The sequence below is a fragment of the Varroa jacobsoni genome, unplaced genomic scaffold (assembly GCF_002532875.2).
Source record: "Varroa jacobsoni isolate VJ856 unplaced genomic scaffold, vjacob_1.0 scaffold_12, whole genome shotgun sequence".
Classification (NCBI taxonomy): domain Eukaryota; kingdom Metazoa; phylum Arthropoda; class Arachnida; order Mesostigmata; family Varroidae; genus Varroa; species Varroa jacobsoni.
The window spans coordinates 16,219-34,486 of record NW_019212914.1 but is presented as its reverse complement, the minus strand read 5'-3'; positions in this window follow the sequence as shown (position 1 = coordinate 34,486).

Below are 18,268 nucleotides of genomic sequence, written 5' to 3'. Positions count from 1 at the left end.
TCAAATGAATGGCCCTTGGTTACCACGGGCCTAATTGTTTCTCCCAGCTTTGATATTACTATATAATTAAACCCATAATCTATTCCCTTTTTGACTTGCAGGCCCAGGTTGGATTTTGATCAGAATCACTTTGTTATTATTGCCTATTGTGCAATGTAACATGTTATATTTCTGGTGCATATTTTAGTAAATAGCCATAAACATTAGCATTCAGTTTTCGAAACATCGTAGTTTCCATCCTTCTTAGAACTTAGATATTCGAAGTTAACCAGTAAAGTTATCGTCTTTCAGTGTATATATATATACCATCGTCAGTCAATCTAGAGGAAACTGGTCTCGACCAGCTAACGACGCGTATAATAAATATATCAACCGTAATATAATCATTATAAATACTAATATTCACACGCAGTATATTGAGATAACAGAGTCCTTTCAATCTTCTGGACATGTATCGCCAAATTCCTACAAATTTACAGATATTTTATTGCTATAATAACTGTCATAGACACACCTATAGCCTCTGTGAGAAATAACAAATGAACAGTCAGGATATCATGTACATTCGTTGTGCTTGTTTTCGTTGTATCAGCTGGACAAATATAGCCGCCGATATGCCCCTGGTAGGGCGATGTAGCTAAGCACTATTATAGCATATTCCCTTTGTAATTAACGCAGCAATAGAAGTTACTGTAAATATTATATTCTGCGATTCCCTGACCGAATGTATATGGTGCTGACTCCTGGAGAACCTAGTTTCTAGCGATTTTTCTCTCTAAGATACACTTCAACATGCGCTGAGAAGCTGTTGCTCGAATTGCAGAAAAAACAAAAATATGCTATTAACATACTGTTCTTCTACCTCATAGATACTTATAGCATATCTGTGACAGCTCCCAGAGTCTTCACTGAACGGCTTAATGCTAAAATCACTAAAAACCGAAAAAAAAAATACAAATGTATACACCAACCGTGTTATCACAAACATTCGGCAGCGAAACGGGGGTTGCCGGTCCGCATCTGTTCACGCATACTCGGATCGTCATGGGTACCTTCATCTTGTAAAATCGAGACCGGATAGCGAAAGTTAAAACCTTTACGGTAACTTACTGCCTGGAGGTATATGTACCCAACCATCTCAGACAGCCTATTACGAAGCTTCTACTTAGTCCTGCTGCGTCTATGTGCACAAAATAATGAGCCGAAACGAAGAGCTGCAATTTAGTTATAATATCACTAGATAGCGTTTGTCCACTAGAGATCTTCTACAGCAGCGATCGCCGTAAAGAAGTCCAATCAAGCAGCAGAGTCATGAGAAAATCCGTTACGTTGCCTTTATGTGTGTATACGCTCGTATATTTGGAAAGTGGTAACTGAGTTCAGCTAGGTGGAGCTTCGGCTTCAACCGGACAGATCCCATTGCTCTTACAATCACTGCAACCATTTCGCCTTTACAGGCGCTTACAGATCTTGAGGTTCAGAAGACTTTTTAACGATGAGCGAGCGAAAAAGAAAGTGACAGGTAGGTATCGACGCCGCCGTCATGCCGTGATAATCGAATGGCAGGCGACGTCAGCAGAAGCTGCCAAGAAGCAAAGAGCAACCTTCAGGAAACAGCAGAAGGACGGGTTCCTTCTCGCTGCTGTACGTGTCAATCAGCAACGATACGCGACTGGTGTGAGAACACGGCAATGTACAGCCAACGGCGACGTTACTACAAGTGAGGAAAAAAGGACGGCACAGTACCAGGAGTGTTGGTGACGACGGCAACGATCGGGCCAAATAAAAACTACGCAGTGCAGACTTCTTCGTCCTGTGTCACCTCCGCATGTAACTAAGATCGCATATAAGCGCCTTTTGCGTTACGAGTTACATCATTACGAGTAGTACTGTTGAACGGACATGTATAGAAGATAGTCTTTTCCCGCGCGCGAACGCCAAGAGAAAGGGCCCACACCTGTTATCGAACCTAGTAGTCCAAATGTTTGTCTTGCCGCCCTGTCAGCTGCAGAAATTAAAATAGGCATTCTGTCTTTTGTCACCGGTAACCAGCCCAGATGGATATTTTCACGTCAAATGGTTACGTTTAAAGTAAAAGAGATCCCTTTGAGGGGCATATACACGGATGCACGCATGAATTCTAATTAACAGAAACACATTAGGTGTCAAATGCATAGATATTTTTAAAACGAAAGCCCAAGTGCAACAAACGGGGGGGAGTGACGATGGGTGGCAAATGAAAGATGAAAAAATGCAACCCCACCAAAGCACACATATGCCAATAACAAGTTAAAAAAAACAAATAAGCGGCACTTTTTCCCGCATACACGTCCTGTAACATGTTGTCATTGTGTCAAAACAAAAACGCAACTCAAAATGTTAAACGCAACAAAAAAAAAAGAGGAATGGAACGGGTTACATTGAATATACGACGTTCGCCATGCCAATGTCTTATTTTCTACCAGCCCCCTCTTCGAAGCATAGGGGCAAAATATGGACGATATACATAGATTTCCAGTCGACCGTAGCAACAAGGCCATGTGCACAGTGAAAGTGTACAAGAAATGTGCAAAAATTATCCACAAATCAAAAAATTATATTCGATGGTATAGACAGCCAAGCTTCGCTTTAATAAATTCGGTATTGTAGACTTAACTCCCACCATCGGCGTATGCCACACGATCTATGTGATTAAATAGAACAAAGCCTAGTAAAGTATCATGGATTAGTCCGTTATAAAGAACATACGGAGTCGAATATAGTTCTAAATGTGTAACCTAGGCAGCTTAAATTTCCTATCTTGTAATTATCAAGTTATATAACTCTCGCTCGAGTTTAAATTCAGCAGCTCGAGCAGAAATTTATTACGATTGTTATTAATCAATTTGTATTTACTTCGTTGAGCGCAGTACCTATTTAATAAATTAGTCTATCGTCAAAGTAGATAAATGTACGTGTACATAAATATGCATGTATATCACTGAGCAAAGTTGAATTCCAAGATAAACTGCAGAAACAATTGTGTTGTACAGTATCAATAGACATTTCTTCGTACAGATGCGTGCGGAATAGCAGCGATATGGTTATATCTGATATTTTAAAGGGAGCCTCTTTGCTATCGCCTTCTGATCTCTGTACACCCTCTAGCAGGCCCGTTTTCTTATGCTATTGACATGGGGGCAGCGGCCATTGATCGACAGCACAGCGCTATCCTTTGTAAAGGCGTCTAGCTAGAACGACCGACGACGACGACACTGAACAGACACTTGGATCCTCTGAGAGGCCTTCCCTTTATTCCACTGCTACCGATTCTAGATTGTATGGCTTCGTAGTAATTCAGCTTCCCTCGTACAGAGGCGAAACTTAGGTAGCCTAGCCCGTTCAGCACCTATCCGATGGAAGTTGTCATTTTGTTTTTTATAAAAGTTGTAGGATTATCAGCAAATAGCAATCTACTTTACAACAGTTGCAAAATCGCCTGCTAATAAAAACCGAAAAATCATGAAATACAGTTTTCAACTTAAAAGCCTAATAATCTAAATAACGTTCCCGTTAGGCATCGTTTGCGTCTAATTTTAGTGGATACTACTGCGGACGGAAAAATCCGTTTTGTAGAGGTACAATTCCGTATTGTACACAGACCCGCAGGTATAATAATCTAGTATAAGTTCAGATGTTCGGTCACTTATTGTGCTTAAAATGCCGGCTTCAAATGAAAATGTATAGGCTGAACCTAATTCTAGTATTTATGCCCTAATTAGTAGTAAATTATTTTATGAGACGGTATATACCGAACAGCTGAACCGGTACGACCCTCAATTTCCGATCATTGAATAGCACAAAGGGAAGCCTCAGCACAATTCGACTGATCTTAGCCTTCTTTAGTGATGCATCTAGAAAAAGTGCGGCTCACAGCTGTATATTGAAACGTATCAACGAATCCGAAAGTAACAAACTGAAAATAGCAGAGCACCAGTTTGAAGTATGGTACCATCATACGTTCCAAAGACGACAGCGGACCCAAATCAGTTCAGTATTAGGGTGTCCGTACTCAAGTAGCTTAGTATCACCATACGGAAAGCCATGCACGAGCCATGCCAATTGCTTTTGTACAGGGCTTTCGTTAAAGCAGACAACGTTTGGCGGTTTTTCTGTAAAAAAAAATTCGTTTCTCTAAAAGAAAACTACAAAGCCATCGTGCTTGACGTCGAAAATTTACGTTCGGAATAGAAACGACAATTAACTATTGTCTAATTATCCGACCCAGACGAACTCTTGCCAAAATTACAAATTCGTTTGGTTGTTCGAAATTACCCACCGTCTGCGTTATTGGTAATTTCTATGTGACTTCCGAGGGGTTCGAGAAAGATTTTCATCAAGCAGCACAAAATGGTTTTGACTAAAAAAAACTTAACAATCGGTAAAAATAGCAAATGTACAGCAATTTCTAATGATCCCGGCATTGCAAGAAAGCACCTAAGCCTTCAGATAAGCCTCAAACCTTAATTTTTTGAGATTTTTCAAGGTCTAAAGAGGCATATTCGTCATAGTTGTCTCTGTCAGCGTATGGAAAAATACGTCTAAATGGCTCTACGGGTCAGAACGGAACTTACTGGTAGACAAGCTCAGTATTCTGTCAATTTACCCCGAATAAGTTTTAATTCAGCGTAAACCCTACAGACGTTAAATGGCTAATATAAATCATTTGTAGGTGCTATACTATACAGTATCAAGCTAACAAACCATAATGTTGTCGTTACTGTTTAATCTGTGAGTTAACAGCTAGCTTTGTCATCGATGTTCGCCGCTCAACTACGTAGGTCCTTGATACTTTGTCCTGTCGTATTTGCAGGCCATTGTCCATCGATAGAGGAGTTCTCTAGCTGCTAGTAATCAGTCAAACGCTTAAATGTACAGATCTGGTCGGATATGCTTTCTTTTCATATTCGGTTACGAGCACAGACGACGAAAAGTCAACCAAAGTTGGGAAAAAGCAATAAAGCTAGAATAGAACATTTCGCCTACGCGCACTTTAAGCCTGACTGATCGATTGTATGCTGGAAACGGCGCCGATGCTTTCTTCAGCGTCTGATCACTGCCAGAAACCGACAATGTATTTGTGCGCTCGCATAAACGCAGACACTCTAAGAGCCTATTTAACATTTTTGTTTAAATGTCTTTTCCGTAAGAGGTACAAGGAGAAGGGAAGAGGCGGTAAACAACGACCGGGGATGGAGCTGACCGCGCGTTTGAGGTTTACCAAGATCGATTCGGGTTAATATATCTTGTACATTTAGAAGACTGCCGATAGAAGGGATTGTTCGAAAACGAGCTCCGCTAAAACAGTACATCCAGTTGAACAGATCATTATTTCTGCCATCATTGTCCATCAATGACATTTATGAACTACCAACTACCTTGTCCGTTCAAATGTTTGCTAGTTATAATGTGAGCGGTGTTTTGTCCTTTTACATTTGTACGAATAGTGCAAAATAGATGTCCTTATGGCGGCCTCAAACTGGACAGAGCCTGAACAAAAAATCGTTTTCTCCACCAGTTCTATTCCTTAGACACGCATTGAATGGAGCACTAAAAAATAAGCGGACCAGTAATCTAGGAAGTTGTAGCCAGGCAGACTGACAAACGCCAAATGTTTAACATGAGCAAATGTATGCTCACTCTTACAACTATTGTGCAAAGCGGGTTAGATCATAAGCCTATCTTAGTATTCGTTCTGTGTTACTGCCATAGGCGATCTGTACTTAAGCTTACAGAAGTAATAACAAAAATTATAATCAAACGATCGAATTAAATGGAAAGAGTTTGAAAAGTAAACATTGATTCTTTCTCTTTTTACTTATTCACACTTGTATAGCACAAAATCTAAATATAATCTTTACATGTAAAGTCAGCGTTATTGCCCAGCTTACCAATCCCTGTTAGTCATGTTACCTAAAGATGTCGACCTAAATTGACGCCTGGATTTTGCAATATTTATTATCGGAGGGTTTATGGAGTCCTAGATATATTTTCGATGGTGCCTAGCTTGCCTTAGTAAATTTTAAGAATTCAGCTTCATAAGTGATCCATAATTATCAAGTATAACTAGATACTGGAAGTGCAACTCAAGTACCTTCTTCATAAGAAAAAAACTTCGTGCATCTAAAGTAGTGACATTTAGAAGCGCTTATCAACAACGCTTTGTACTCGGTGACTCACTCATACAGTTATCTAATGCAAGCTATTTGTAGAAATGCGTGAGAAATTCTCGTTGTTTGGTAACGTGAGGTATATTTCATAGTTTTTTACCCCCATCTTGTCAAGATGGGGGTAAAGCGAGGACGTGAGGACCTAGAAATATGAATTCATAATACTTGAACAGGATCTTTGGAGCTTACATAGCAAGGTAACACTTTTCTGCATAGTGTCAGTTATGAAAACATCGTCTGACTTAAACAAACGATCTTCTTGCTAAACGGTAAGTACGTATACGATGGGAAATGGGCCGCTGGATACAACTCATGTTTCGGCAGTATTATGACGGTTCATTAGGGCATAATGACGGTAGTAAGTGATATTGAGGCCGTAAAAGCTTGCAGAAATAATGAGGACTGTAGTTATAAACTTTAGAAATAAATGAGCAAAATATTATTTGAGTTGAAGTTGAACACTGTAGTAAGTTTAGGTTAAGTTGTTATTTGAGTGACCAGAATCTTCTCATGCCGAATCTCACCTCACCTCACCTAACCTAATAGCCCCGTTGCTCCAAACGTACCGCTTCACGTTTGAATTTTAGATAACTAAAACCCTATTCGTCTTCTATAATTTTATTTCTGAATAAACGTATAAATAAAATATATATTCCTATCACTATGTGTAACCATATTTCCATATTCGATCTATGATACAAATGTACCCGCTATGTACAGTTCTGTTTGACTACGATGAAAAAATCATCGCTTATAGTTAATTTTGAATTCTCACCTTGTGCACAATATAAACCCAGTTTACAAACATTTGAAAAATGCTTCTTGAAGTTCTATAGATATCGTCGACAGGCCTGGCGGGCAAGTACGGCCTGTCAATTATATGACGAGATACGTCATTTCCAACCTTAAACTACATATATGTATAAATAATCACTGTCTGAAATTTCACCTTTTCAATATGTATATGGAGGTTGCATAGCGAAAGCGATCAACCTGTCTTTACTCTTAGTCCAAGAAAGAAAAGACAAAAGCAATATATATTTGTACGTACGCTAAATTTCTACTAAAACAGGCCACAGTAGACAGGCTAAAACAGAAGGCTATCTTGTATTGTTAAGGTATTATGGGTACATCCGTATAGAGCAGGCAGCGCGTGTTCAAAAGCGCTACTTGATGACGTTACCACAACGACCTCGTAAACTTAACTATTGCGTTGAAAAATAAACAGATCTAATAAAACATAAATAAGCTGCATAAATAACTTAATTTACTTCGGTAAATCTCAGTTAGCTGATTGCGTTGTATCGACAGCACCGGCATTTCAGACGGCTAAACCGGCGGCATATACGGACACACAGTTTGTCACAAATGTTGTATGATATGGAACGCAATTTCGCTTGTGTGCTAACAGAAAAAGAAGACTAACGAACACCAGGAATAGAAACGAGCTAAATATGTCAACTTTAGTCTATCTTATTCTGTGACCTTAATGTGGCCGATTTTCAACCTGCTGGTCTTGTAAGCTTGCCGTATTTCTGGGCTCTTGCTTCTTTCCCTCGTTCCCTCTGTGTGCTTCCTTCTTAGTCAATGAAGCGACAGCTGCTTTTTGCTGGTGCAACGATCGAGGGCAAATTTAACGGCTAAGAAAAGGCAACGGCCTCTAGTTTATTGCCGTAGATCTTCTGTGCCTCTTGTATCCCTAAACATGCGAATGTATCCGAGTCGTCTCGACCCCAGTCGTCGTCGTAGTCATGCTTTGTTCCATTATGCTAGAGAACGCGTACGTATCTCGTTTCGGCTTTTACACTACCATAGCAACTACTGCCATTACTCTAGTGCACTGCTACAACGAGCTGTCCATGGCTGGGCCGTTCGAATGAAGGTACAAAAAACGTTCCCCTGGCGCCCTTCACAGCTATAGTTCCCCAGCGAACAGCGGCTCCCCGCACTCACTAGTCGTGAAGAGAGTGTCCATTGTTCTTTGGTTCTTCTCTGTCGCATTTTCTCGTTTTCCACTTCGCTATTACTCTCTCACGTTGATAGTTATTTTATTTGAGGCATTCGCTTCGCTGATATTGCCTTTCTGCAGCGATAACGCTGCTGCGACGATCGCTAGCGCGACTACGCGACCTGTATGTGTAGTCGCTTAGAGGCTAATGGCCGCGTCTACCCTGGCTCAGCTCGATTCGACCCGGCGCGAAGTTCTCCGTTTCTTTTCGTTGCGATAAAGTAGTGCTGTTTGAACGAACTGGTAAGAAAAGCTGACAGAACGGGCAGGCGTTTGCTGGCCGGCCCTCGCCTGCCGAGTCCGGCAACAAACCCGAGTATTCATAACCCACGTTGACGTCGTCGTTAGCTTACGCTCGTCGGCACCGTTGTGTTCCGCTCGGTGTTGGACGCGCTGAATTGGCGGCATCTTCAACAGTCGCAGGCAGCAAAAGCATAGCTTACTATGGGACGTTTGACAGGCTATACCGACATATGGTTACGTTCCCTGCGGTACTCCGCCCCCTTCCTTACATACCACTATAGAGCTGAAGTGCTATTATAGATGCTGGTTAGTTAGGTTCCCTCAGCTTTACCTACTAGTAACAGTTTACACAGTACCATAGAAGAAATGTGTTTTGATATAGCGGAGTTTAATAGAAATGGCCACTTAAATATTAGCAACGTAAACGTCTTGGCACGTTCCAATATTGTATCGTTTATACGATTTTTTCAATAAAGCTTTTTATGTGGTACGCAATTGAATCCGGTTGCGTATTGAACTCCGCTTTTTATTCCTAATTTATTTGGCGCGTGGCACGTTTTCATCACACGACGTCTCGTTACACAAACTCATTTATCAGACGCTATCTTAGTCGTTATATCCTTCTCTATTCAGACGAACCATACGACTATGGTCTATTGACTTTCCACCTAGATTTTTCGGCCATAATGTATCGCATTTATTGGCCAGGACCTGCATTTTTCGGACCGTTAGTTTACAACCATTATTATTATTAATTTTTATTTACGAAAAATGTGTGTCAAAGGTGTTTATCCATCCATTTTTCTAGCAAAAGTTATACTTTTTATCGTTTTCAGAAGACTAAAAAATGACCTGTCGTCTTAAATTTTCAAGGTACGTTTTATCGATGATGTACTGCATTGCTTGGAACGGTGAATGATTTTTACGGCCAGAATCAAAGGCTTTCGCCGCACAGTCCTTAGCCCAGTCATCTTAGGATTAACGTATAGCAACACCTACAAGCGACCCTAATGGTCATGTGTAGAAATTACATTTTTCCAGATTTAATAAAATGAATGGATGTACTTAGATTTTTTAATAAGCCTCAATCGTACTTCTCTAATTTCAATGGAATTGGAAACGGCTTTACAAAAGCACCTATTATTGATTGTGTTCTTCGACTATATGGGCAATCACCTTATATGCGTATAGTTCTTCCTATAAGCAACAGGTGATATAAACTATGTCCTTTATCGTGAAGCAGAATAACGGCACGATTTCGAAGAAAATGAACGAGTTGCGCCTGAGCTTCTCCTGTTTTCAGAGCAGTTTAGGGTGGCAAACGTCTGCTATTATCGTTTTCATTGCGAATTTGAAAATGACTACGCAAAAAATCCTATGTTAACAATGCATTGCTTTTGACATCGAAAATCTGCTCACACTCTGATCGTAGTGCCCAAAAAAAAATAACATATGTAAGCTCCACTGAAGGGTACACTCACTTCCACTGCAAATATTTGACAATGGTTTGACCGACGTCAGAGCCATTTGCCAATGAACCTCCCGAGCCCATTCAACCCCCTAGTATGCGCAGGCAAGATAAGCTTCGCTTGCAAATCGAAATGTGCCTTTTTATATCAAAGAATTTTCAAATCGATATTGCCTTACCCACAGCTATCCATTGCAGTATACCTTAGCATACCTTGATCGAAACATCGAGCCAGATCAGAATTCAAATTCTGCTTTCGACCCGTTAACACTAGCCAGAAGACCTTATTTTACACGTAATGACGCAAAGTACACTACCTGCGTTTGTCAGCAGTTTTTCATCGTCACCTTCACCGTAAACACGGTTCCGCTTTAGGAGGATCTGCACTGTCAAGAACTGGCGTTGAACCAGGCCGTTGTATGTTGGTCAAGTCCCCTACGAGCAGAGAAACAAGCTACCTGTCATTCTCTGTCCTGCCTGCACTACTCCCATTGTAGCTATATCCCCTTTTCTGTGCCGTTGCTCCTGTTCCTCTTGCTGTTGTGATCGTCGACTTCATCGTTGCTGTCATGCTGTTTCTCGGATCTAGCAGGCGATACGGCACTGCCGCTACGAAATGTTTCTATGTGCAAATCAGCCCTGTATGCATGCGACAAGTGCTGCTGGTGTGTTGCGGCGTTTTGCCGCTCCAACGGTCGAACTGTTTTCATCTCCTGAGAGAACGGAGTGCCGGGGGTTGGGGACAGGCGACAGGCTGACAGACGAACGTGGAAGTGCTCCGCTACCATAGGAAAAATGACCCGAAGCCAGTGCGCGAAACGCCTGCCTGGCCGCAACACCAAAGGGGCTGTCGCGTTGCGGTTACTGCCGTTGTGACTGCACTGCTTCAACAGACCGACCGAAATAGTATGATACCGATGCACGGCCACGCATATATACGGATATGGACGTATAGCTGTTGAATTAGTGACAGAAGGAGTCGGGAGGTGAATAACCCTTGGTCCAAGTCGGATGCGTTCATCGTAGGCTACTGCCAGCGTCTATAGATTACGGATTTCTGTCTTCTGGAAAGATGGATTGTGCCATTCGTACGACAGCATGAAGTCGTATGAAATCGACAACGGTACAGCTGTTGAGATCGAGAGGAAGTGATGACAAATGTTTTTGCGCTGCCAAGATGTGTATTGGTTATATAAAGTCATGTTTCGTAGAAGCCTTGGCTGCGTCCGTCCAGGCCTGCATCTGTAGGCAGCACCTGAATGTTTACAGATATCTGCCATTTACTACTTGTTCAGTCGTTGGCTCCGTTCACGAATTAGCATTCTCTGCTTGTACGATTACCTTTCGACCAAATGATCCACTAAATAAAGCGCTGTTAGAGCATGAGCTTCCGAGCTAAGTTATTGGTTCAAGTATCAAGACAACGTTATCGGAAATACATTTTAAGAAACCGTAAGTTTAGGATAATGAGCAAACGAGCAATGGCATATAATGTAACTAACTATTACCGACACCTTGCAATGTATAGTTACAGAAGGCAAGAGTAATGCTCAGTGCTAGACTTAGAGGGCACGTGTCTCTATCTAAGCGTATATAGTCAGCTTTTTCGTGCTGGAAGAAATAAAGCAACGGCGGCAACAGCAGACGACCTTTAGATCAACATTGAATAGGACACATTGTTGGGTTACAATGAATCCACATAAGAGTTATTTAGACATCACCAACGTAGGTGCAATTTGTAGTAGACCCGCACGCATCCGACTTTCATTAGCTTATGCACAGATCCTTCCCAATTGATCGGTTTGGTGGGAACCCGTTTTTATCAGGAGCACGGATTACTCGGGCATTATCTGCGGAACGCAGAAAGTCGTTCGAAGGCATCGATAACATGAAGCCAATTGATCTTCGTCTCTAATGACGACAGAGATAAAAGGCGCACTAGATCGGAACGTTTAAGCTACATACATACTACAAATCCGGAATAATGCAATGCACTCGTACTTTGTAGGGTACACATTAGCTTAGGAGGTATCAGGTCAATTGGTTGTGTCGTACTCAATCATAATTATTTGTCGCTCACTTTCAACGCACACATTCAAGGCAGGTTTACAGACAAACCCAACACAATATATCGGTGTCAACGTCGGATCGGTACGAGTTGAAACACATCCTGAAACCCCCCTGATACAGAATCCATATTTAACAACGGTGACAGGAGGTGCCGCTACTGGCGCAAACGGCCGCCGGTGGCGGCTTGAAGAACAAGTTAACCACAGTGGAAGCTTGTTACTGCCAATGAAGCCGTGACGTTTGTAAGAGAAACGACCCGTCCATCCCCGTGCGAACAAGTGAGTTGATATATCCAATTTGAAAGGTACAACATTTTTTTTAAGAACCGTTGGTTTCTACATTGGTGAGGCTCGTATATTCAAATAGTTCATAATAATAATCACTCCCATTTCCGTTGTCAGCAGTGAAGAGGCCGAGGGCACGCCGTCGACCGACATGAATGCAGATAGCGGCTTTGTAACAGTGTGCGCGAGCGTCTGGGCGTGCCGTTCGCCGTAGCTATGAAAAAACGACAGCATATTTTAGATACATTCTCTCTCTAGACCCTTTGCTAAGATTGTTGCAAGAACGTATATAGGTTTGAAGTGTCCTATGCAGCTCGCTAGGCAGAAGATGAGTTCCCACAAGCTGTTACTCGTTTGACATTGCTTCCAGTCTTTTCCCTTTTTTATGATAGCTCTATATCTCACTAACGTTCTTGTCGTTACGCTTGTTGTCCTAGTTAAATCGAGTAATGAAATTCGTGCTGTTTATCACAGCGTTTTGAGCCATGCATCGTTTCAAGTCTGAATATTAATGTAAAACTATATATAGAGAATTCTGTTCTATTTATACGAATTTCTCCTTGCCAACGGGGCTATATAATGTGTACACTTAATTAATATAGAATTCATTATTAATTGTCAGTTATGGATGTATGTAAAATGTACACTCAATGCTGTGACTTGTCTGAGCATCTAAGCGTAGGGTGGTAAAGAGCTTTAGAAGGTAATCGTCCGCTAGGTAGTTAGGTAGCTCGTAAGGCAGATGTTTATTTTACGTCTCTTTTTTTTTTTTTTTTTTAATTATCTTATTATACTATGTCGAAACTAACGAATCGTTGTTCTTCCGATGTCGTGCGATATTTGCTTTTCACAAAGACGTAATGATAATGTTGTAGAACACACACACACACACACACACACATTGCTTTGTATAATCTTAAAGTAACTACAAGTTATGTGTTAATTTTTTTACTTGGTCAGTTGTTGAGTCGGTACGATAAGGCAGGAATAGTGCAATATTTTGGACGTATTTGATGCGAATTGACCATGAAAAATTACTGCACGTAACTGACGTGACGCATATATTCACGGGTTGGCTGGAAGCTGGTCCGTGGAAGGTATCTTTATCAGCTTACTATAATATGCAGCATGAATGAATGTTTGTACACTTGTGGAAAAAAAGCAACTTTCAAAAGAAGTTGATTGGAAGGAAACAATCAAATTCGGAGCAGTAGATATTCCAGTGTTTAGTTAACTCTACAAGCGAGCTCTTATTATCTATATTCAGAAATACAGAGTACAGTTGGTTACGAGGCGAGGTGGCAGTATCATCTACTGGAAAAACAAACCTAGCCGTAGCAGATATCGTTCATACGCGAGAGGCTTACCGAAGAGGATAGAACAGTTTCAGCCTCACCGTTGATCTAATAAAAAATCTTATGGGTGTGCCAATGATATGGCTGCCACCCAAATCAGCAATCTACATGAATTCAATGAAAATTTAACGACAATTTCATTTTTTTGCTGATTTTGCGCTAAGATATGACAACAATTAATCCTTTTTTCCCGTTCTCATATAAACTGATCGGCGCCCCATGCTAACGCGGTTAACGAAAGAGAAAGACATCATTAAAACTCTGTTCCCGTAACATCATAAGCATAGAAATACGAATGGCGGTTTGCCGTTAAGTGAAACGTAAGGCCACAGGTCGCAAAATATTTACAACTGCAAAAAGTAGACCTAACCGCAACACTTGTGTTAATTGCAAACCCTTACCTACAATTTGGAAGCTTACATTTTTCAAGCTATAGATACGGGTATCGCCTAGCTCAAAACTCTTCCCCCTCACGTTCGGGCCAACAGTGCTATTATACTATTGGAAAAATCACTTTTACCAATAGAAATAAATATCTAGATATAATAAAAACGGCTCGATCCCTCTGTCTGTTTGTCGCCGGTTTGAACCGGACAAGCGATATAAATAACATTCGTACAGATGTGTAGCCGTACCGACATGCATCTGTTTGGCACTCTTCTCTCGCGGTATATACAAATAGTAACCGAGAACATCAACAGAAAGTGGCGGGTTACAGATATTCCGGATAGTTCGTCGTCATTTATCTCCAGTTTGGAAAGTAAAACTATTTTTTGCGGGCACTCAAGAACACACCCGCACATAGATCCGCAATGTTCTGTCATCCCGAACCGTAGCTGTTTCACTTGGCACTGAAGCAAAATTTCTTTCTACAAATATTGCAATATGTAACCAACACACTTTCGGCAACAAACAGACCACTCGTGGCATTGTGGGAAAAAAAATGTGTTTATCTGTACGTGAATGCGCAATATTGTGTCTATGAGATATATGGCATTTGTGCAGGTACCTCATGCAAAACAAAGTGACGCGAACGAGACGGGGGTTCGTCCAGTCATTCTTATTGAACTGTCAGCACAACTGCTCGTCACTAACGACAGCTCATCACTGCCAGCGTATAATTGTCCATCGAAATATATGGAACAATGTATACGTTCTTCTGCTCGAGAGACTTTTACTCAGCGTGATTCATACGCACCGGTGGTATTATTTAGTATGACACATAAAGCACGCTTATAGGAAGAAGTTCTTACAAGAAGGATACAAGAAGTTCTTGTATCTTCACCTAAGAAGTGAGTGTCTCTTTCTCCTATATTGAACGACTCCTTTTTTCACATGGACAGCCACGAAAAAGTTAACGATAACGCGCGTATTACACAATGTGTCAACTGTAAGTTGTATCGTCACAATAGTTCGACGATACAGCCTATGCGATGGGAAAAATTACCATGAACAAATAAACTTCAGCTTTGCAAAATTCTACATAAAGTCCGTCTGCTTCTATAGCAAGAGAGGACTACTGCTTACCATCGTTTATTGATACGGTTGCCTAAGCTACGCCTCATGAAAGGATAGCTTTCCGACTGCGGGGCTAGAACGAGTATCAGCGTTAGAAAAATATGGCATGGTTTTATTTGGCCTTGAGATTTTGTCCGGTATCGCTATAAGACGTTTCATCAAACGGCTAGCTTCCGTGTACCACAACGCATCCCTAACATGAGTTTTCATTTATCCTAGAAATCACGTTTGCTACATTGGAGTCAGTTACAAAGCGTGTGCGAAACCCAAATAGAATGCTATATCTGTGATACTCAACTAGTTCGTTTAAACACGAGCCTCAGCTGAGCCACTGTTCAATGTCACATTATCAGAAAAAGCCGATCTGGAGAGCCAGCGACAACAAATCATTAAGCATCGGCCAGTTTTTTCTGCATACTTCCAGAATACTAAATTTAGGTTTAGTTTTTAAAATTAAGCGATCACACCGGACCCATCTAAAGCCTATTGATTTAAAACAGATTGAGCACTTGAATTAGGCGGCTACGTCACGGACGTCCTATATACGGTCCACCGTCTTTGTAATTGTAATGAACTATCTGATTTCAGTTAATATCCGTCCTGTTTTTTGATACATGTGCTCTGGACTGACGTAGTAGGTTGCTGCAGTAATTGGCCGAATGAAAACAAACCATATGGGACAGTCGCTGATCACTAACGGTATCCGGCGGAAAACGAAAATGTTTGTCGCTAATCCAACCCAGCAGTAGTGGTCTTAGTTCCGAGTAATTCCTGTCGTCGTAGCGATATCGAAACGTACTCTAGAATACTGTATTGCCTGAGCAAGCATACTCGCTATTCCCTACGAGCAGGATCGTAATTATCCGACGACGGTAATAATAATCTAAGTATAGTGTAATTCGAATATGTCTGCATATCCACCTATCCGTTATATCGCTTTCTTTGCTTCGGTGCGGCTAGCTTGTATTTAGCACAGCGATGCCGCCGCCGCCGCCGCCGCCGCCGCCGCCGCCGTCGTCGTTATCGGTGTACGTCGGCGGCCGTCGCCGAAGTCTTTGAATCGTTTTATTCTAGTGGCTTCCAGACCCTGGACGGATGAGCCAACAAAACGTTGGCCTGCAAAGGTTTAAGGCCGAGCGTGTGCGTGATCCGCCTGAGCATATGGGATGGCGACGGTTAATTGTGATTGGTTGCTGGCGTTCCCTTGAAAACAATGCGCCCTGCTATCCCATGAAGTTATTATTGAATATTTAATTAGAATATCCCATAACAATTATAGCGGAAGAATGTAATCCTGTTAGATACTATTATAAATAGTCGACTAGGGGGTTCTATGTATTGATCAAGACAAAAGTAGAACCTACGCTTACAGTTTGCCTCTTGACCTTTTTTGCCTACTTAGGTTGGACAATTCCTACGGGCAAGCCGGTAAAGCACAGTGATTCTTTGAACTATACGCTCTTCATTAAGCATGTTTCACGGAGTCACGCAAGACCGACGACATTCTGCCGGCGTCTTTTACACTTAACGTAAAGCGGTCGTACGTATGAGTAGCTGTTCTACTACGCGGACACTATGTGTATGTACATACATGAGGATTTAAAGCTCTTCATAGTAAGATAACGTGTAAAAATATTGCTGAGCTATTGTTTTTGGCCGTTCTTCTCGTATTACGGTAAAGCCGCCTATTAGTGCGGATTGAGCTGTTGGCCTCCGATGGCCAAAACGTTTGTAGTGCCTAAAGTGGACATTAAGCGACGTTTGTTTGTTTGCCCCCGACTGCGTATATATATATATATATCTATACTTGACAAACGCTTCGAGCAAGGTGAATAATATCGCTCAATGGATCGTAACTACTGATAGTTACAAACGAATCGTGTAACACACTGTATATATGAATAAACATAGTCCTAAAAAGTATATTGTAATAACATGAAATTCGTTTATTTTCTTCACTAATTCTATGGATCTATTATAGCCGTAACAGGTCGGACCCAATTTTTGGCCAATAAAACGGACAATTAATTTTTGTCCTCCAAACTCTTTCTATAGCTAGCTGACCCTCAGCTATCTCTCGTACCGCCGTCTAAACGGACCAAGCAGTAAAAGGGGTTGTTCCAATGAATCCTTATAGAAAAATCGAAGCGTTTCTACGCATAGATTCAAACCGCATAGATCCACCTCTACGTGTTTCTGGTTAGCCGGCAGACGGGCTATCACTGTAGCACAGCGTAGATAATTTGTTCGTTGGTACATTTAAGTCATCGCTTAACAAAGAATTAAGGCTAAACGTAACGTTCGAAATAAAGAAAAAGGCGTATTTACGTTACGATAAACAAGCTACGGAAGAAGATATACCGTAACATGACAACGTTGAGGATCAACGGGTATCTACAGTCTAGCCTCGGGTCACGCGCTGCATTGTACTGTGGCGTACCGACAATCTAACCGGCCGTTATCTTTATTCAACAACCATCACCCATGAGCAGCCCGCTGACTCGACTGAAAATCGTTCTATTGCCATTATCTCTTTTTGCAGTTGTAACAAAGATATAGGGACGATGCTACTATGTTACCGTTCTATTGTAGTATAAGATTGAATAGGTGAGGTTACGACCTTCTGATATCGTATTATTGGCAACAGTCAACGTAGGAGACTTCAATAGCTGTTCTATTGAAAGCTTGATGCGAACTGTAGATGAGAATATTGCTATTGAAGGGTTGCATCTATCCTTTTCACGAAGCCAGCGAGACGCTTATGTAACCTGTGAGGTATCGGGCGAACCTTCTATAAGGCCTTTTAGAAATATCTAAGGAAATGCTAGACCCTAATTTAGCTCGAATTAGAATGCTCAATTTGTGTAGTATCCAATGCTACAAGAAGCTAGAGGGAAATTTACGTCCGGTACAGGGAAATAACTCATGAGCTAAATATAATTTTATTTTCGTACTTTCATCAGTTTCTTTTGTCACATCGATACTTGGATGATGTCGGTTAGCGTCACGCTAGCTAGCTTGACATTGTTAGTCTTCGTAGACTTTTCGCAGCACTCTTATCCTCGCTCTGTCTGATTTAGGTCATTATGGATACCCAAACGATTCTAGCTGTG